The following is a 22,207-nucleotide window of genomic DNA, read 5'->3' as shown; positions in this document are numbered from 1 at the left end:
AACATGTATATAGTTCTTTCTGACCCCATCCTATGACAGACCATAAGAGGTATGTAGGCAATATCTATAAATCATTAAATGCCTACAGAAAGTGAACAGGAACCAGTTTTCCCAGGTGTTTTTTTGTTTAGCAAAAACTGGATTACATCAAATTACACACAGAAAGTAACTACTATTCACACAGCACATGGAGGGATTCCAGTCTGTAGACTACTGCTACTGACATTATTTTTATACTGAATACAAGCTTCATCTGCTTTTTTCTTCTTCTGCCCAAATGAAATAAAGAAAAACTCCTCCCCTCATGGGATTTTTCACCTTGTCTCGAGCCAAATGTTCTCTGCTCTTTCTATTTTTACTGGATTTTGTAGACTGTGTTCCCTGGGATACGAATTTTCCAAAATTCCTGGAAAGCAAGTAATACCACTGCTAAACTTTCCCAGTTATCAGAAAATAGTACATGCTGTCTCAGGTATTTTCATCTAGTATCTTTACCTTCAAAAGATCCATGTCCATTCAAGACATTTTTTTATCTTTCATATTTGCATTTTAACAGGAAAATTAGTCCACCTGTGGGGTGGTGCAGCACATGGAGAGGCTCAGACTTTATCATTTTTAGCTGCATGTTGCTTTTGCATGGAGGAACAGAGGGGAACTTCAATTTATTCGGTGTCCTGTTTGATTGACATAAAAGCCTGAAAAGGGGAGAAATTCTGAGCAGTGTTTTGAATGCACCTCAGTGTGTTTTACAGCAAGTAAAACAAGGCAATCTCCAGTTAACCATAACATTATGATTTAGCATGATTAGGACTGCCTAGCTCCTTTCTCACTGTGACCAACCAAGAGCAATACAGAGACATCCACAATATTTCCTTGCAAAAGGAAACAGCTGCATCCTGATGTGAAGGAACCTGACTTGGACTGTCCACTTGGTCTTGTTATAGCTCCAGCTACACAGTCTGAGAGCACAGGAGTGAGGGACAGGCTTTGAGCCTTAGGAATTCACACTCAGGATACTCACTGGAAGGTTTTGGAATGCTTTGGAGAACAAAATGTTCTGGGGCACAGCAGGTGGGTTTGCCAAACTGTGTCTGACAACCTTTTAGCAGTTGGCATAGCTGATCAACAGGCATGGGCCTGACATTAATGTTTGCTCTTACAACTCCTTGTAGACACAGTATGTCTGCCATACATCATGGGTCAGTAATATTGAAGATACTTTGGGAAAGTTATATACTGTTTATGGGAGCTTTGCAGTACCTAAAGGGTCTGCAAGGGAACTAGAGAGGGACTTTTAACAAGAGCATTTAATCATAGAACAAGGGACAATGGCTTTGAACTCATAGAGTTTGGATGAGAAGTTATGAATAATTTTTTTTTTTTTACTTTGAGGGTGGTGGGGAACTGAAACAGGTTTATCAGAGCCCCATCTCTGGCACTATTCAAGGCCAGGTTGGATGGGGGTTTTGAGCAACCTGGTCTAGCAGAAGGTGTCCCTGCCCATGGCAGGAAGGTTGGGACTCAATGAACTTTGATCTCTTCCAACCCAAACCATTATATGGTTCTAAGTTTATAGATCTAAAGTCACCCCATCTGCTTGTGTGTATCTGTGTGGATAGATTAACATCCTGGGGCTTATCCAAGAAGAACTTTAGAAGTCCTTTCCCTTCTGTGATCCCTCTTTGACTTGAGCTGACAGGATTTTCTGAGGGCCAGGTAGACATGATATGTGGCTGACACAATTCTTAGAATTTGGCCCATGCAGAAGCTATCCTACCCACAGCTGAGAGTCAAGAGGAAGTGACTAAATCCTCACTGCAGGAGATGGTGATCTGCCAGGCTCCATAAACCCTAGGACATCTCTATGCAACCTGTAGGTGGTTGAAAACACCTGCTGATTCACTAAATGGAGAAAATGCTGCTGGGACACATTCTGCAATGGAAGTGCCTGTTGGAAGGGGGTTCACATTTAATAGAAAGAGTCATAAGGAGCCACTGACTCTGCAAAAGCCAGGTTAAAAATATCCATGTGCCGACATCAGCTTCCTTTCACTTTTTTCTTAGAATAGCAGTAATGACCTTGGCACAAAGCGCTGCCTGGAGCCAAATGACCAGCAGGGATTAATGGCCCTTGACTTAATTTCTGCCCATCAGCACCTCCCAGCCAGTCATTAATCCTGCTGAAATGCTCTGTGCATTGATTATTATTGATTCATTCATTGATTGTGTCCAGGGTCTGAAGTTAGAAGCTGAAGTACTGAAGGCACCCTGGAGACTCTTCTAATAAGATGAGTTTGCTTAATTCATAGACTATTTGAGGTGCTTTAAAATGAAGCATCATAAAAAGAGGTAGAAAAGGCAAAGAGCACTTACAGGACAATGAAACCCAAATTCCTTGGGCTATTAGAGTTGATGGCATGTATCAAACGACTTCAAATAGGTTTAGTACATAAAGCAGGAGCATGGAGGAATTTGATGTGTATGACATGTGTCACTTCCCACGATTCCAGGTAAGAAAGCCCATCAGATAACCTGGGGGTAGGGCAGGGAAGGCATTTGTGGGGTCAGTGTCCCACCTCTCTTACTGAAGACATCACTTCATTTGCCTTCAGAAATACAGGCATCCTCATTTTCTGCACGTTGCCTTGACACAGTTAGTTCTTCTTCCCCTTGCACTTGTTTCTGTCTGACCTCATCTGTTCTTCAAGGAGTTTGATCTGAATAATTAATATCTTACTCTTCAGGAAATCAGACTGACTGCTTTTAATACCTCCTTTATTAACAGGATTTGCAAATTGCAAAAGAGAGGAAAAACAGTTTGAAAGACAATATGCTTTAATAACCTGACACCTCCACATTTTTTCTTCAAGTTGCTCTTCTGGGATTCAGTGTAAAGGATAAATTAAAGGTAGCAGTATCATCTTTGGATGAGTTATTTCACATCTTTTGATATTCCAGTATATATCAAATGACAAGAATGTACACGAAAGAGAAAACCTGTGGTGGAAAGTGTTTCCAAATGTACATTGCTGAGGTGCTTCCAAAATGCTGATGGCTGCCAAGCACTCCATGGTGATGCAAACAGCATTGGACAAGTTGTCCTGCTTCTGAAGAATGTGGGTAGATTTTTTATAACAGAAAAGAAATAGAGTCATGTTTCTAAGGAATTGCTTCTCTGTTCCTGACTTGCAAGGCATTTAAAAGAGCTCAGTTACAATGACAAAAGCCCCCGACTTCCTTGATCAACAGGAGGAAGAAGTTTTGAGTTCATAAACGCCAGAGGGTTCTAGTGCCTGCTTATCTCTGCCCACTCACTGTTGACACTGTGACTCTGCTCAAGTTTTATAACTGTTTTCTGTTTCACACACTTTACCATTAAAATATGACTACTGTTCTCTTCTTGCATGGGATACATACATATTTTAATATGTAGTAGAGTGCACTGAGTCTTTGGATAGGAAAATCTCCCACCCTGCTATTGTGAACAGGCAATAAAGGGTTCTCTTGGTGAGATTAACTCTCTCCAAAATATCAAACTGTGAACTATTTATTCAGAAACTATCAAATTCACATAGTCAGTTCCTTACAAAAATACCTTCTTGTGTGGGAGAACAAAAAACAGACTTGAGAAAGTTGTACTCTCTGTGAGTCTGAGGTCAGTTCTCAAGAATATTTTGCTTGTGAAACTATGGATCTACAGTAAAAAAATGTGATACTTTAGAGATATTGTTCCCACATGAATAAATCCATCAGAGCTCATGAGGGTCATCCTCAGTCAATTGGAAGAAATAGGTATTTTCAGGATGTGATTTTATTGAATCTGTTTTATGCATCCACCTTAAGATGAGGTGGCACCTGAGATCCACTACTCTGTTTCCTTTTAACACTAATGGGAGCTTGGGCTGACTGGGTCCCTTGTGTTTTTCTAAACATCCACACTAAGGCAGAAGAATCTCATATCTAATGCATGCCAAGTGTCACTACAGTCCAGTGATGACATCCACCCTCTAGTGAGCAGGAGATGAATTGACACAGCAGGGGTGCAAAGGAGAGACTGGATCCAGATTGTCATTGAGAGTGGAACACTCTCAGTTTATCATCCCTCCATTTTTTTTGTAGAACAAGGAGTGTACAACTAGACTACTGTTTTTTCAGTCTCATAGATAAAGTGTCATATTGGATAAAGGAAGATGAACTTCCTGTACACATTCTCCTGTGCTTTAGGAAAAGGTGCAGAGTGACTGTGGAAAGTCCCTCCCTGAAACCCCAAGATAAACTCCTTCATTTGGAGAGCTGTGACGCTGTCTCAGTTTGACACCCATTAGGAGGAATGTTCACATCCTTCTGGAAAACTGAAGCAAGATAGATCTTGTGGATCTCACTCTAAGATATTTGATTCTTCCTGACCTACAGTGATAGCCTTGGAGTCTAATGGAATCATGTGAATTCCATGAGGTGGAAGACATCTAAAAATGGAGTGATGGCACGTCTACATCTAAAAATACATGATGGCAAGCTAGGAAAAATATACAGCTTCTGTGGTTTTAGCCTTGCTTATTTATGTCTCAGTGCAGCGACAAAGCCTTGCTATTTCCTTGCTGCAAACGTTTTGTCTCAGTGTGTTTGGTAAGCTCCTTTTCCAGTGTGGTATGGGATTGAATTCATCTAGAGAAATACCAAAAATGCAAGAGCTGGAAGTCTTCTTAACATATGGAGATATACATGCTCAAATATCGATGAGTGCAAAGCATGTTTTGTGACCACTTAATTTCTTCCCTTTTATTGAATCTAGTGAATTTTGTCTGGTTGGTTTTGTTGCTTTTGGGATCCTGCCACAGTTAATAGTGATGTAATTTGGCCACGCTCTGGAATCTCCACGGTCTACTCTCTCTGCTCAGATATTCAGATAATTTGTTTTTCTTAGCTCTGCTTTCTTCCCATTTTTATTTTTTAAAACTGCTGAAAGGCTTTTGGAATTTTCACAGTCCTGTTCAAAGATAAGTGATAAAGACAAGTGTTACTGACAGTGCCATCCTGAGCAGAGAGCTGCCACATCTTACCCTCATTCCCAGTGTCTTTATATCCACAAAGCTGTGAGATTCCCAAAGTAAACAAATATATTATTTTGGAAGACAAAATATATTGGCAGGTAAATCTTAATGAAATTACCCCTAATTAGCACCCCCAGCAGATGACAAATCCTTTAGTCACAGCAGAATGTCACTTGAAAATATGCATGCTCTTGTTTTGCCTTTGAAAACAAAAAAAAAATCCTATATATTGGTTTGACTCTATTGCCGTAATATTTCATTAGAAAAAGGGGGAAGAAATGAGTGGTTAAAGGCAGGAATGGATATGAAAAAATGAAAAATGGCTTTGGCAAAATGAGATCTACTTTGAATGGAGCATTGCACTCCATTCTGCAGCCAATTTCCTTTTTCTAACAGGTACTATCTCACTGTCTTCCACTCCCACCAAAATTTCTTCATGAACATTATTAAGAGGCTTAATTGTGAATTGCAATGAAAAGCAACATGTTCACATGTTTATTCAGATCCCTTATCTCCATCTGGAAATGTTAATTGGAATTCCAACATTAATTGGAACTTCAACATTAATTGGAAATTGCTGGAATATGCCCAGGCTGAGTTGGTTCTCTTTGTCAGATAGAAGATGTTCCCTCTTGAGGGCCTAGGAAGGGAAATTGGTTCACTCTTATGCCAAAACATATGGAAAGACAAACAAAACAAGAAGAAACAGAGAAGGGATGATCAAGAGGAACACAGAATGAATCAATTTTTTCTCCTGCCCTCTGCCCCAGATTTCCAAAATGCTAAGTGCATATCTCCTGTTTGCTTACACGGGCACTTACTCTGGTCTGAGAACGTATCCAGGTCTGAGTCTTTACTCTGACCACAATCCAAGCTTTGTTTTGGCACTGTAGAGTGAAACAACTGGCTGTAGTGGATTATGCATTCCAGTTTTTACCATGGCCAAACTATGACATAGTAAACCCTCAACAGTAAGGGCTATTGTTAAACTACAGAACACAAGAGTGTGAGGGCCTCAGAGAAGACAAACAGAGTCCTTGTTTCAAGACAAAGGAGGAATAGGTTCATCCCAATTAAAAGTTGCCCTTGGGTCAATGTAGAGCCCCCCAGGGCACTGCACCCACAAATATGTCATTATTTATCTTGAGCACTCCCTATGGCTACATGCCTATTGAAAAGTTATACACACAAAGGTTGATTGCCAACTCATTCTAAATGTGTCAGGCCTCCCATTTGTCATGATCCAACATTCAGGGACCACACAGACTTTGCAGCAACCACAGAGAAGGAGTTTTGCTCCTTTTGCTCAAAGCTCAGATTTGTCCATGCATGCTTTTGTTCCTGTTGTTGTTCCAAACTACCTCCCTGGGAATGAAAAGGGACAGGTATCCTCAGAGGGCAGCTGAGATCCTCAGGCTGCTGAAGTGCCTTCAGAAAATGCTGCTTTCTTCTGTTTCCCAGAGCAGGAACAGGTAGGTCCATGAGTGATTAAAAGCATCCAGAAACTTCAGATGATATGTTCTGTGTATCCAAAAGCGGTGCCAGGCCATTCCATCCGTCTAAATAATGTTTCATATCAATTCCTATTCTTTCTATCTCTAAATACAGCTGGTGGTAGAGGGAAAGCACTTTAGATCACTTTACATTCTGAATATTTAAATTATACCTGGACTGATAAATTTTCATTGTAGAGAGGAAGTCAGTAATATAATTACATGATTTAAAAATACTGGGATCTGATAAATTTTAAGTGTATTTGTGAAATTTCTTTATTGACAACGACTCTTGGTCACATATTAAGTGGGGGTTTTCCTAGGATCCTCTTTAACTGTTCAAGATAAGAAATTGTCACTGTTACAATTTAAGTTTTTATTTACATTTCACTCACTGCAATTATCCAAACTGGGATTTGGCAATACCTTAAAAAATGTGTACGACCCCTTTCCCAGTTCAATAATCGGAATTCCCCCAACTCCATCTGTTAAAGCTGAGGGGCTGCACAGGTGGCACACCAGCTGAGCATTCCACAGCATCCTCCTTCCTGCACAGGGCTCTTATCCACTGGGACTGCAATAAAAATCACATTACCATATTGTCTATACATCACCACTGAGAATATCTGGATGGTAAAGTTAACCATGTGGTTCTGTGTCTTTTTGTATCTGTTTCATGTTTTGGTTCTCCTTATTTTAGCTAGCACAAGTCTTTATGCTTCTAATTCTCCATACATGAACAGTTGCTTTTCTGTGAAATACATCTCTTTAGTGTAAATATTTGAAATAAGAATGTTTCCCTCTATATTTTTACATAAGGTTTTTAATGAAAAAATTGAATTAAAGATCTCTTTATATTCAGACTTTCCTAGTATTTTTTTTCCTAATTGCAGCAGAGCACTAGCTTTGAGTACCTATTCTTCTTGCCAAGTGATGGAACAGGTTTTCTGCTTCTTGCTTAACTGCATTTGTTAATTGCTTTTCTGGATCTTTTAATTTTGAAAATATGTTTTTTCTCTTCCCTCTGTTTCCATTTTTTTTCCTCTTTTTTGTTTATCCACCAATTTTATTCCTTCAATATCTTTGCTCCAAATTTCTTTTCAATAGGTATTGTTTTGTTTTCTTTTTATCACAATCATTGGCTTTTTCTCTCTTTACTGGAATTGTATCAAAGAATATTTTTGTCATAGCTTTGAAATTTTTCCTTTTCTTCTAGAAAACACATGAGTTAAAGTCAGTGGAGCTTACTAAAAAAGGAAAACTATGAAGTTTTATGGCTATATGTGGCAAAGAGATTTCAGCAAATACAGTCCACTCAAGGCAGGCTTGAAAGCTTCATACAGCTTATTCTGAAGTTTAATTTGATTTTATGATTTCTTCCTGCCATACTTAACGTCGTCTGAAGCTAGGCAAGGTTTAGTGGTTTTGTTTGTTTGTTTTTTTTGTTTCTTGGGAAAATTTGATTACCAGAAGTTGCCAATATTTCAAAATTCCTTGAAGAGTGACAGGATTAGGAGAGCATTAATCCTCTCGGTTTGGTGTGAGCCTTTATTGCTGCCTGTGTGCTATACACAAGTTTTGCTTTTCCTACTGCCTTGCTTAGAATAGATAACTTCAGGCTCCTAATAAATATTGCTGCCTCCTAAAACCTCTGGGTATTTTCTCATTCTCCCTTGCATTTTACATGGCTCTGCCTCAGATTACCTCTGAAATCCCTACACAACTGCATTGTCTGATCCAGCTGCAGCTCAGCTGAGTTTTCTGTGGGCTGACACAGGATCAGATTGCTGCTCATGAGCAGATGTGTCAAGCTGCTCAAAGACAGCATCTTTGCGATGTAAATTCCTCTTTAGGCACTGACTGTGGTGCTCGTTACCATAGCACCTGCACCTCCAAAACATTAATAAAGTAGACACTGCTCCAAGAGAGAGAAATATCACCACTTCAGCTTTCATGGTGCAGGAAATGGAGTTATGCTAAGCTGGGAACAGTGGGAGCTTTAAAACAGTAGCCCGAGGTTTTTCCCAGATTAAAGACTGAGGGAAGTCACCAGCTCAGCTCTGTTAAGTCCCTGCTCTGAAATTTGTCCTGGAGGAAGCTTCTACTGTTTACTGGTTAAGCACAGAGCCTAAAGATACAACCTAAATATACTAGCTAAATATCATGCTGGTGCACTGAACAGAGCAGGGATCAGCAGAGACAGTTTTCTTGTTACAGAATTGAAGTGAACCTTCCCACTGAATTTGATGCCCCAGAGCTGCCCAGCCTCTCTGCTCTCTCTCCCCCTCCCCAGGAGAGCTTCCCTACTCTGTGTTACACTCTCCTCCAGTTTGGAGATGGTTCTTTCCTCCCTGTCCCGTGTGCTCAGCAAAGCCAGCAGGCTCTGGAGCAGCTCCCTGGGGTACCTCTGGCACCCTCAGCTCAGATTCTGCAGCTCAGAGTGGCTCCCCAGTGCTAGGGGTTGGCACCTTGATGCTCACCCCTAGAGAACTGTGACCACATTCACTCTTCTGACTGAGCACAGAAAAGGTGTCATTTAGACCACTTGACTTTAACTAGACCTGCAGCTAAAAGTGTTTGATGGCAGACTTTAAAATCTTCCTGCATAACCCCTATAGCCAAGATGTGACTTGTGTGAATGCTAATGAAATTTAAATGTCATGAATGAGGTGTCATTTAGAAATTGCTAAATGTTCAGAACAGTCAAGGAGGTCCTCAAAGTCATTTGAATACTTATTTCCTCGAAAACAACAGCACCCATGAAGCTAAATCCTTTGGGACAGATGTAATTTGTGTTATTGTGGGATGTTGGAGTGAATGCAGAGCAGACAACTTGCTGCCAGGCCTAAGAGGAACCTTACGTTGCTGCGTCTCCCAGTTTTCCCAAGCATTATCTTTCAGCTCATGATGCCAAGTCTAAGTTCCCAGTGAGTATCCAGACTGCTCAAAAAGCAAAAATAAAATTTGAAAATATTAACAGACCACTTGAAATACAGGATACTGCTCCACAAGAAAGGAAAATCCGCTTTCACTTCTCGTTAGTATTTCTGCCTTTAGTGAAATAATGCTCACTGACAACCGCTTGTTCTTGCAGTTCTTCGTTTTAAGGCCTTTGCCATCTGGGATGCCTAACTCTTCCTCTTCCAGGAGAAGACATTAACATCTGCTGGCATTGACCTTGACCTTCTTTACAGTGTAATATTCTTGAAGCATTGCATTCTGCATACTTTACACACCAAATCCAAACAGTTATACACTTTCTTCTCTTGGAAAAGCATATTTTGTGACTAGTCATGTCCTTAGGCTTCACTATCTAGGAGAATAAAAATAAATTATGCTTATGTCTCCAAACTACAATACTGATATTTTGTAGGTAGATCTGTGACTCTTTCATGAATTGTATTTCAGAGTTGGGTACAATATGAAATGAAAAATAGGTATATGACAGCTTTCTTATTTAAATGCATATTGGGGGTGAATGTTCTTGTGCTTCTTCACAGCTTTTCCAGGATACAGCATCAAGATGAGCAGCCACAATGGGCAAAATCTGTTTAATTTAAGTTCTATTGTGCCAGTCTGAAACACTTGGTATTTCATAAAGTTTAAGACAACAACATCAGTCACATCACTGCTAAGCAAACATAGAAATTAAACAAGTTTATAATTTCATAGGTCACATTCCACCAGTAGTGCATTGGTGGAGGAACCCACAAACTGTTGGGATAATTGCTTTATCTCTCCACTTCTTGGTTTATTCTTCCTGATTTTTCTCTGTCCTAGATAAATTATATCTAGGCTTTGAAGGAAGCAGTTCGTCTCCTCATCAGCTGTACAGTGCCCAGGGGGAATTCAGTCCTGCACTCTTCCTTTCAACTTCTACCTCCAAAGGCAACAAAAATCAGGAATGGTGGTTCATTAATCTGTGATGCCTCAGCTGGCATTTAACTTATCTTCCTTTAGACATCTCCACTCTACATTTATTCATTTGAGATGGTCAACTTGAGCTGTCTTTATAGTCAGTGTGGAGAAGAAAGTACTTTTGTGATATTGATTCCTCTGCCTTGTTTTGGCTCTCAGCTTTAGGAAAAAAGGAATTTTACCTTCAACTCTCTGTATAATAGCTGCTGGATCTTCACTGGGCACATCAGAATAACCAGGTTAGGCAGAAGTGACTAATTTAGGCTAAGGGAAATAGTGTCACAGCTTGGTGATCATCTTCTGTTTAGGGGTGTGAGTAAGTCAGTTTTTTGCTTGTTTTGCACCCTGGGAGCAGAACAGAGGAAGTTCAGCCAAAATGTTTCCCAATATCTCTAAGCCCTACAGAAAATTTCACAGATATCGATTCAACTGGACTTTGCAAATTTGAAGGACACTGTGGTGAAAAGAAGGTGAACTTGAGGATATCAGCCTCTGATTTTATGTTTCTCTGCATTTAAACTAAAAATAGAAGGAGACTCAGTTAAAATAGAAAGCCTCATGTTAAAGATGATGTTGATAACCCCCAGTACATGGTGAGGGCATTCCCACCACAATAAATCCTTCAGAAACTGTGATTCTTGCACAACCACAGAAGTCATGAAGGATGGAAGTGAGGTCACTCAGTCTGTCACTCTGGCTCCACTTGTCTTCGACCTGACCAAATATACAGATTTATTTTTTTTCTTGAGACTTATTTTTGGTTCAAATGTGAAAGATATTAGAGATGTGGAAGATTTCATCAGAGTCTATCCAAGAATGGAAGTCTTCAGCTGGTATAAAATGCTATCACTCTTTTGAAACCATAAAAATATTATGTATCATATTATCCTATAGTGCCTCTTTTTACAAGCAAATAAATTTTCAGACTAGAGGAAATGGCAGACAATGATGTTGAATAAAAAAGTTATTTAAAATACCAGCATTTTTCATAGTATCATCTCTACATTCTACAACAACAAACAACAGCAAGATGGGGTGTAACATTTAGATTAAAAACCTGCTTTGATAACTCCTGAATGAAATGCCATTGCTTTAAGGCCAATTTTACTATTTTAGGCAAGTGACTCAGTTTTGTTTTCAGCTTGAAGAACACAATATTGTACAATGAAATGATCTGCAATGTACAAATAAGGCTCGGTGCTATTTTGGAACTACTTATTTGAGCAAAGCTACCAAAGTAGAAATCATTTGCTGATGATCAGTGCTGCGTGTTCACTGCACCACAGGAGGTGACTTCTTCTAATTTCATTTTAGCCAGAGTTTAATTTCCACTTCACTGTTTATTTGTAAACATCAAGATGATACAGTCCAGATCTTTTGGATGATACTGTTCCTGAAACAACAGCTATCTGCAATTACAAGATTGAATTAGCTTCAACTTCATCATCATCTAACTGCTGAAATGCATGAATATATCTCCCTTAATAACAGCTTGCATCAGTCATTTCCAGTCATTGTATCTTTATTTCTGAGATAAGACAAAACTGCTTCTTTCTGCTGAGCAGAGCTCACACAGAGCCGAGGCCTTTCCTGCTCCTCACCCCACCCCAGCAGTGAGGAGCTGGGGGTGCACAAGGGGTTGGGAGGGGGCACAGCCAGGACAGCTGACCCCAGCTGGCCCAAGGGACAGGCCACACCATGTGATGTCATGCTTAGTGTACAAAGCTGGGGAAGAAGAAGCGAGGGGGGATGCTCAGAGTGATGGCATTTTTCTCCCCAAATCTCAGTTACATGTGATGGAGCCCCCATGGGAAGTACTGAGTGACTTCCTGGGTCTGTTTTGTTTGTGTGCTTTTGCCTCACCTGCTGAGCTGCCTTTGTTTCAGCCCACGAGTTTTGTCACGTTTACCTTTGTGATTCTCTCCCCGTCCCAGCAGGGCAGGCTGAGCAATCGTGTGTGTGGGGCTGAGCTGCCAGCTGTGCTAAACCACGACAAACTGATGCTTCTGAGATCACAGAAACAGAGCACAGAGTGTGCATCAAGCTTCTTTGAAGGGGAAATAACTCCTGCTCTACACCGACACGTGGCATGCAGAACACTCTCACAACATTTTATCAACACGTGCTGAAAGTGTTCATCCCTCATATAGTCCTGGCCTTCGTGACTTTACAGTAAGAAAAGGTGATTTTTCTTAGAATTCAAACTGAAAGAAAAAATGTTGTCACTGATTCATGCTCCCAGTCTCATGTTGATGAGCAGCAGCATGTTTGTGGTGACCAACATCAGCCTGGCAGCCAGGAATAGCAATGCCTCTGTTGAACTATGAGATGCAGGGTCCATAACACCATCTGTTAAGCCTTTTTTGTGTCTCTCACAATTCTTTCAGGGTGTCTAGGTTTCCAATATGTATTTTTGTATTCTTTTGGGTCTGGCAGTGATGAGTGTCTCCATTCTGTCCCACCTCTGTGAATCATCAGGTCATTCTTTATCTCTGGGTCTGGGCGTGTTGTGAAGCTCGAGGCAATGTGCGGGGTCTTGCTGACTTCTGTGTGCCCTAAACATCCTGAGAGCCCTGTCCCTGTTTAGTGCTCCTGCTGGTGTCTCCACACCCAGACATCCTCCATTTCCACCACTCTTAGTCCTCCTGTCACAGTGCTGCACACCCTGACTAACAGAGCTGTGTGATCAACATCAAGTTAATCCTGCTTTATTTCGTTATCATCTTTCAGCTCACCTAGTGCACTGCATTTCAATCTAATACAACATGCAACACAGGATAAAATTTGATTTTTATTCACTTTTCTGCTTGCTTAAAACTCTTGAGAGGTTCTTTTCATTTTCCAGGTAAGGGTGATTTTAATTTTCTTCAGCTATTGAGAACTAAATTTGTACCTAGTCTTTGCCAACTGGATATGGTCACTACAATAAATCACATCTCTGATTAGTTGCTCCTTTCTGAAATGGATGTTTGAGGTGAAAGAAATCATCCTTTGATGAAAAATGTGGGTTTTTGCCACTGGCAAAAAAGAACTTAGATTTGCATACTCCAGTCAGTCGAATCTTTGTTAGTTCAGGTTGCAGAAGAACCTTTTACAGAAACACATTTGGAACCATTTCCAAATGCTCAGTGAGCCATAAAGACTCACAACATGCTCTGCCTGTCCAACACTTGTCAGACACCTTCTGCTGGCCTGAGAAGGTACAGAAAATCAAAGGAACTTCAGCCTGTAAGGCTTGAAATAATCTGCATAATAAACTTGAATAGTTTGAGATTTAGAATGCTTTAGATGACTGATCTAAAAAATAAGACATGTAGTGCCCTATTCCATCTAATCTAGCACCAGAGAAAAAAGACATTCCACTCTCCTTTAACACTGTGGACATCCAAGGTATGGGAGATCTCAGCTGGAGCCTTACTTGCCTTTGGAGTGAAATAAACTTCTACCCCAGCTCTGAAAACTTCAGGAAGATTGGGGTCTGAGGTTTGTGCATATACATCAGAACAAAAAATGAAAGTTTACCTGACCATTTCAGGGTTTTTCTTCTTGTTTTTTTCTTCAGGAAAGACAGGAAGTTGAATAACTAAGCTATGATACCTTTCCTCAAAAGCCCAGACACCTCCTGCTCAACCTGGGCACTGCAATGGCTCGCAGTACGCTTTCCACAGTCAAGGCACAGAGGTGAGCATCAAGTGTGCCACAGTTGGAATAGTCTCACTCTCTGACTTTTAACATAGCAGTACTTCAAAGCCTTGGAAATCAAGAATGATTTGAGTGTTAGATAAAGGATTTTACCAATAGGTGCTTAGGGAGAGATATCCTGTGTGAACAGTAGGCTGTGGTTTGAGATATTACCTTCCAGAAGCACTGGTATTATTTCATGTTCCCTAACCTCATGGAAGTGAAGCTTTTGGAAAGCTGTTGTTCCACTGCCTGGATGAACTGCAACAAGCAGTTTATGGAAAAAAGATTCAACCTCTCATTTGCAGCTGCAAGGCGACACAAATGCCATGGAAAAGCAGCGTCCAAAACAGAGGCAAACAGTTTTTGCAGTGGTCACCACTGTTGAAAGCCTTATGGAAGCAGCTGATACTGAATGTCCTTTTAAGCCCATTGAGCCTTGATCCAGCTGTTAAAAATAACAATGTTTTTCATCCTCCATAATAATCGGATCTTACTGGGCAGCGCTGGAGGAGCAGTTGCATAAAAAAGCTTTGGTTACATAACAGAAGTGTGCTGTACCTCCCGAGCCCCAGAGAAACCAGGCAGGTCTGTGTGGCAGCCTCCAACATCACCTCTCCCTGTGCTGCCACTGGCACCTGCCAAGGGGCCCTGGCACCTCACACCTTTGCAAAGAGCTGCAGAGTGTTGTGCCATGCCCAGGGCTGGTGCTGCCTCGCCCTGCTACAGAGGAAGGTCATGGGAAGAGGCTGCGTGTCTGCCTCTCATGATCTGTGTATTATCTTAGTCCTCTGGTGACTCTGGCTTTGTACAGATATTCTGGACTTTGCAGTCCTAAGCCTCTGCTCTCTGCTGCAGTGTCCCATGGGGAGGCAGGGCACAGAGCAGGGCATTCACATTTCCTGGTGTCACAGATGCTTCCATGGCAGCCACCTCAGCCCCTCTGCTGCTGTCTGGAGCTCTGCAGCTGAGCACCCACAGCTCCCCTGCACCACCTTCCTCACTCCTGCTTCCCCAGGAGCATAGCTGACACCCTCCTGGGATATATTCTGTGGTCACATTTTCGGGTTTAGAGATCAGAAACTCACCAGCAGCAATGCACTTAAGAGCATGCAGAAGCTGAAACATTCAGTCCCTCTGGAAGTCAGTAGGACATTTCCCACTGGTGAGTACTTCCCTGGATTGGTCTCAGCCTGAGCATGAACTTTGCTATTTCTCTTACAACAAGATTAACTAAGAATGAATGAAAGTGGAAACAGATAAAACTTTCCTTTTAAAGAAGCTGAAAATAAAGACAAATATTTCCCTGAAGATTTACCAGCAGTAAGGTTGGATAAACTGTTGTAAAAAAATGTGAGACCAATTTCCACAGAGGTTTCCTGCCTGCTTTAAGCAGCAAACTTCAGCTGATATTTTTTTGTATGCACAGAACTGCACTACATGTTGCAGTTGGGTTTTACAGGATGTAAAAATCCAGAGGCAAACGACAAAGTAATAACTGTCCAAACTAAGAGAAATTAATTTAGCTGATCTTAACTGAACATGCATAGGCAAGATGGAGTTTGTTCTATTATTATCTCATGCCAGGAAAACTCCAAAGAGTTGAGAGAAGAGACTTATCCTGTGAAACACCTGATAAATGCACTGCACCTCAGGGCATTTTTTTAGGTCTTTGAAGTCGCATCAGCCTGGTTTGTGTGAAATGCAGTAAAGATGGGCACTGTTGGGCAGTGTTAGCTATTCTCTGTTTCATTGCTCAGAACAGCTTTCCTTTTCCAATGCTGACTGTGATTGAAGCCAACCTGCTGCTATGAAAGGCTAAATTGCCTCTTTGAGGGCCCTTTGGCAGACACAGCATGTGAAAAGAGCATCCAGGCATTTTGGTTACTCACTTATACCACAAGAATGTTGAAGAGTTTCCAGTTTGGAAAGTACAGCACCAATTCCACACCCTCTGAACAGGTTAAAGGAGGACATTAATGCTGGACTGTTTATTTTCCTCAAAGACTGCCTGTCTCTGATCTTCACTGGTACCCACCATGGGCAGAACTTGGAGGAAGATTGCCAAAATCTGTCTTGCTGAATGTGTGGTAGATAGAAAGGCCATGCTTGAATGAATGATCAGTCTGAGGCAGGTGCCTTCAGATGGATGAGTGAGACTTTGCTTGTCACCTGAAGCCTTTAGAAGAAAGAACCATTGGATGTTATTCAGCTCCAAAAAGAGCAATCCAGAGCATCTCAGGACTTGCTGTGAATGTTTGGTAAGTCTCAGCAGTAAATAGATGCATCTGGCAAGATCACCAGACATTTCTCTTTTCAGCTGCACATGGGCTCTGTCAGATCCTATGGCTTCAGTGAGATGTCTGAGAAAGCAAACCCACCTCAAATAAAAGCTCATAGGTTTTGATCTGTCAAAACCACGACAATTTAAATTGGCATATTTCACACAGCCCTGGTATTTTCCTTTCTCCTGACTGCAGTTTTTATCATTTAGGGTACCATTTGCTCAATTTATTACAACGTGCTCCTGATTTCATTCTCCCACTTTGCAGCCCTGGTGCATTTTCTTCCCGAGAAGGATCACAATATAAATCACTAGGTCAGGGAATAATGAGTTTAGTATTTTTTAAAAGCCTCCCACTGTAATTCAGGATATCGACTCATGATTCAGCAGGTGATGGGATATAATAAGGGGACATTTTTTCCTTTAATTGCTGTTGAAAATGGAAAAAGGGCAAGAGAAAGACTTAGTTTTCTGAGACAAGGATTTCAGCTTCACTGGGCTTTAGTTCACTAGAATCACCTAATATGCTTGAGCATAAAGAGCTGGACAAAGCTAAAAGGAAAAATAAACTGATGAAAGTCTCCAGCAGGACTTTCTCCTCCTAGTCTGAAAAATAGATTAAATATGATTATAGCATTAGGTAAATAGACAGTGAGAAAAGGCTGACCTCACAGTCTGTGAGCTGAATGGAAGGGAGGATCTCCTGTCTTCCAGCCCTATCTCTTCCAGACCTGTTTGCTCATGACAGCAGGGGTGAGTGTTCTAAGAATCACAAACGCAAAGGCCAGGAGGGACCATTAGAGTTATCTCACTGAACTGTTGCAAACCCAGTTTTGAGGTATTTTTGCCCAGTACTTTCTGCACTGAGCCAGTTGAGTGTGGTGAGGGTGATCAAGGACACATTTGTGGGGAGCAAACGGGCTGACAGGGGCAATGGGTGGGTTGTGGATTTTTTCTCGGATTAGAGGTCGGTTGAAGTGGTATCACAGGATCTAAGGAAAGCACTAGAACCTCTCTCAAAAACAATATGCAGACAACAATCCTGCCACCAGCACCTCGTGTCTCCCTGAGAGGGGAACTCTGAGTTCCTGCACAACCCTCAGTGGGAACAGAATCATCACATTTAACAAACTCATTCCAGCCTTTGGCTGCTGCCAGGTCCATCCTTGGCCCACCCAGGGCCTGTGTCAGTGCCACCTCCAGCTGCTGACCCTGCAGCCACCCAAAAGACATCAAGATTTGACAAAGATTCTTGCAGGTAGATTTTGCTGTTACTAACTCTTTCACTGTACTAGGGAGGGAAATCAACCTGATGATTCCTGAATTATTATAATGAAATTATTTTTTGAGTATTTCCATTCCTTTAAATCAAACTTAATGCATATCACACTGCCAAAAGGGTATTGTGTGGCAGGTGGGATAATCTCAGAAATAAAAATGTTTTGACTGACAAAAAGTAGCATATTAAAACATCCCATGCACAGATGTTAAAGCATCTGAAGGAGTTGAGTGGCCATTTCTCTGGTGAAATCATGCTAAATTGTTGTAACCCACAGCAGATTTACATAATATGTTGTTTATTGTATATAAAATCAAGGAATTCCCCTATTCAAATAAGTATTAGATATACTCAAAAACCTCCTCTGTTACCAACCACTTTACAGAAGTGGCTTTATTCCTTGAAATAAACAAAAACACACCAAAACACCTCCAAATCTAAACCATGCACAACAACCTTCATAGAGAAGTTCAACTAGGCATACAGAAATTAAAACTCAAGAACAAAGAAAGTATTTTTCCTGTTTGTTTCCCCTGGCCCTCTGCTTTCCCCTCACTCCCTCCTGCCTGCAGCTTTCTTATCTGTAGCTCATTCTTTCTCTCTTCTATTTGACCTGGGGTCAAATGTATCATTGTTACCATTATATCCTTAGTAGTTTGCATTTCTCTGTGAAGTCTTCACCCAGTTTGCTCTTTACTAAAGATTAAAGAAGGATTTTTTTCATGCTGTTTTGAGGAACAGGAGCGTGAATATCTGCAAATGTCTCTAGTACATTCCTGTGCCAGTCTCGCTCTCTGTGCCTTCTCCACTTCCAGGAGGAAAAACTGCCAGAAACTGCCCCTGGAGTTTCTGTCCCTCTGTACACTGAGGGACATGAGCACATTTGCAGAATTAATGGGCTGTGATGACATCCCAGTGACCCTGAGAAAGTTGCTGATATACTTAGAGACAGCAGAGCAGGATGACAGACAAGATACCTGAAATACCTGAATCCTGGTCTGGCGCTTCCTGATCTGCAGCAATGCTCAGTTCAGAAAGAAACTCACATCACCCAGTCTGCACCTTCCCCTCCCTACTGAGCAGAAGGGCAATACTGATATGAATCTCGTGTCTGCAGGTCAGTATCTTCTGCATTTATGACTTATAGGGAATGACACAGCTCGTGGATTTGGCTTTCAGGATGGAAGGGAGACCTTTCATGGACACTGTCTTGTACTAGTGCCAATTAGTAGGAGAGTAAAAGCCAGTGTAGCTGCAGTGATGATATTGGGAGCTCCAATGGATGTGCAGGAGGACAATATTGTGGAGAGGATTTCTGATGTGTGCAGAGGTGTGGAGTAGAAAGAGAAAATAATATTGCCTGAACGGTAGAGGAGAATGAAAAAGGAAAGCTAGGCAGGGAGATGGCAGGAGTGGGGACTTTCCCAGATGAGTACATTGTCTGAAGAAATATCCTACTTTGATTGCTTTGGTGTAGACTTGCCAGTTGATTTATTTGATTGCCCCTAGCTGTCAACTGGCAGGGACTGCAAATAATTTTCCTCTCATCACCAACTCACTGGGACTCATAATTTTATAGATCTTCCATAGTTCTTCCTTCACTGTTTCTTCTACCCTTGCAGTTTGATGAACACTAATCTCCTTAGCTGCTGTTCATTTCCTCAAATCAAATTTTCCTTCCCTTTGAACATTTTCCACTTTCTAGAAAAGTTTTGCACAGTCTACTCAAATGTTCAGGGTTGATCTGTGTTTTACCATAATAAAGTTCTTTGCTCTTTTCCTTATTTCTTTTCTAACAATTAAACTTTTTTTTTTTTCCTTGTATTTATTTTTTCTTATTTTTGGGGGGTGGAGGGAAGAAAAAGCTGGCTCCTCAGCACTGAGCTGCTCTTTCCACGCAATTATTTATGAGGTAGGGCATGAGCAAGTGCACAAGAGACAGGAGGGAGAAAGAAGTGCTGGAATGTGATTGCCTAGAGGTGAGACACTTGGATCAGACATGCAGACACTGCCAAGGAGCCAGAAAAGGGACTAGTGGGTGGACAGCATGTCCAGTGATGAAGCTGGAAGGGAAAAAGGCTCCACTGAGACACAGAAAGAAGGGCACCCAAGTCACCCAGACTGGGTTTCAGGAACCCTGCTCTGCTCTCCTTCCTCTCTACCTCCTGTTATTTTTCCCAGCACCTCCTTTCCTCCTCTCCACTCCTCTATCCCAGGGAAGCTGAAGAAGCATGACAGCCTGTCAGTGATGGAGGGCTTACGGGAAGGGCTAATTGCTTTCTCTGCTTTGTTCAGATGTACAAATACACCATTACTTACAATCATTACCCAGTCATCATCCATCATACAGACTAGTTCTACTTTCCATGCATTAAATATGTCACAGGGCCCAAATTTGTCACTAATTGTACAAAAGGCTATGCAGGCCTCTGCTAGGAGACAGTAATTTGTTAATATAAGATATGGGTCTTTGGCTTTATCTCAAATTTCCAAATGTTACTGAGGCAGTAAGATTTCTTATTTGTTTAAGAGGCAGCACAAGCCTCAAATTTCTGTCATTTTTATGAAACCATATATAAGTCACAACAATTCCCATGTTACAACATTGCTTTCCATTATAATAATTATAATACAATAATATAATAATTTATATATTACTATAATATATTAATAACTATAATAACTAAACTATAAAGTGCAATGCTGAAAGAGGTGTCCATTTCTTCCATTTATATTCAAATTTGTTCACTTGAATTTTCCTCGTCTTTTTGGTTCCCAACCAATTTAAACTGTGTTTCAGAGCTGCTAATTTTTTCATCAGTTCATGATGCTTTGTGGCAGCAGAAGCACAAACAAAACAGTGAAAAACTGAAAAAAAGGTTTGAAGGTTCTACTCTCACTCTCAATTACATTTAGGCAATTACAACAAAATGCAATAGACCTGCAGGGCAGTCTAGGGGCAGGAACTGACCTCAGATTAATCTTTGAAGCCAGAATATCTGTAACTGTTAAATGTTTTCATTTTCATGCTGTAGTAACACATAGAGCCAAAATGTTGGCTTCAGTTCCTGCCCTGCTTCAGGTACTTTGCAGGCTGGGGGCATGTTTTAGCTATGAAAATGCCTTAAAAGGCATAATTCAATAAATCTTTGTTTTTCCATTTAAAAGGTACATACCTACAATGGCTAGCCACTGGCCTGTGTGAAAATGGGGCAACTTGACAATGTCTCTTTGCTCTAAGGATATTTTACACTTTGTCTTGAAGATTTCGGAAAACATGGGTGTGTTGTAGCACATCACTTGAATGTGAGAGATTTCCAAGTCTAGCTGAAATGCTAATTGGAATATGTACATGCCAGCTATCAACATACATTCACACATAAGAGAAAACTGAGTGTCAGCATCAGAGAAATTCTTAATCCTCGAGCTCTTCTGGCCTGGTCTGCAACCATTTCACAAAGCTCTTTCTTGACCAATTTATTCCCTCCCTGATTAGTTTCCTGAAAGTTATTTTATGGTTGGACTCAATGATCTTAAAGAGCCTAAATGATTCTATGATTCTATCAGACTCCCTGGTGATCATACCCTATTTTTGCTTGGAGCTGTACAAATGATTTCAATGGGAAGAGAGCACCGAGGGGCTGGGGCTCACACACAGTGCAGACTCTAGCTGTGATGTGGAGAGTGGTGCAACCTCCAAGTGTTCTCAGGTTCATAATCAGCTGCCTCTCAAGAGGTCTAATTTGTTGGGGTAGAGATCTGCTGAGGTGATTATGGAGTGTCCTTCTTCAGCAACATCTCGGGTGTGGTGATCTTGGGAATCCCTGCAAGGAGCTCTCCAACATAAACATGCCCTGGAAACGTGGATAATGCATCCAGACACAAGAGGAGATGATGTGAAGATGTTCCAGACAAGATCTCATGGCTGGTTTATCTTCCACTCTTAGTGCAAAGTCTGTGAGCTGCCAGTGAACAGACTTAAAGCACTGATCTGCAGCCAAAGCTGACAGCACACTGGGCAGAACTGAACCTCCAAACCTCTGTGTAATATAAATTGTCTGCCATTCCCAGAGGTCATCTTGTCACTAAAGTCAGCAATTTACCTGCAGTTTCCCATGGGACACCTGGAGAGCATTACCAGCCAATTAAATCTACATATATATAGGTTAAAGGATGACTTTTCCTGCTGAAGCTGTACACCCACCCTGTCAGCCTGGTCATGACGTCAAGCCAGTTGAAGCCAGAGCTGTCCCTCAGCTCTCCAGGTTGCTGTGACAGTGACCTGGGTCAGCCACCACAGAGTTCAGACCCTGAATGAATTTGCCAGGCCTTTCAAATAGGATTTTCTGCCAGTGCCAAATCCAAGCTATTGCAGCCAGGTTCTTATGTTAAGTTAGTGTATTTGAAAGTACATTATGCTGTGGTCAATGATGGAGGTACTCAGTCATGCCTTGGTAAAAAGGATTAAGAAGTAAAAAAGATACCAAGGGCTACCAAGAGA

General features: G+C 41.2%; 1 long non-coding RNA gene across 1 annotated transcript; it reads right to left on the bottom strand.

Annotated features, from left to right (window-relative positions):
* Nucleotides 1-2,761: 2,761 nt before the first annotated feature.
* LOC111925228 (uncharacterized) lies at nucleotides 2,762-5,956 on the bottom strand. Its single transcript, XR_002862127.2, has 2 exons — nucleotides 5,873-5,956; nucleotides 2,762-4,987 (listed from the first exon to the last, which is right to left on the bottom strand). It is a non-coding gene; the product is annotated as an uncharacterized LOC111925228 (long non-coding RNA).
* Between the last annotated feature and the right edge of the window lie 16,251 nt (nucleotides 5,957-22,207).

This window comes from Cyanistes caeruleus, chromosome 1 (assembly GCF_971803275.1).
Source record: "Cyanistes caeruleus chromosome 1, bCyaCae1.hap1.1, whole genome shotgun sequence".
In the NCBI taxonomy this organism is placed as follows: Eukaryota; Metazoa; Chordata; class Aves; order Passeriformes; family Paridae; genus Cyanistes; species Cyanistes caeruleus.
This window is presented reverse-complemented; position numbering and strand designations above follow the sequence as displayed.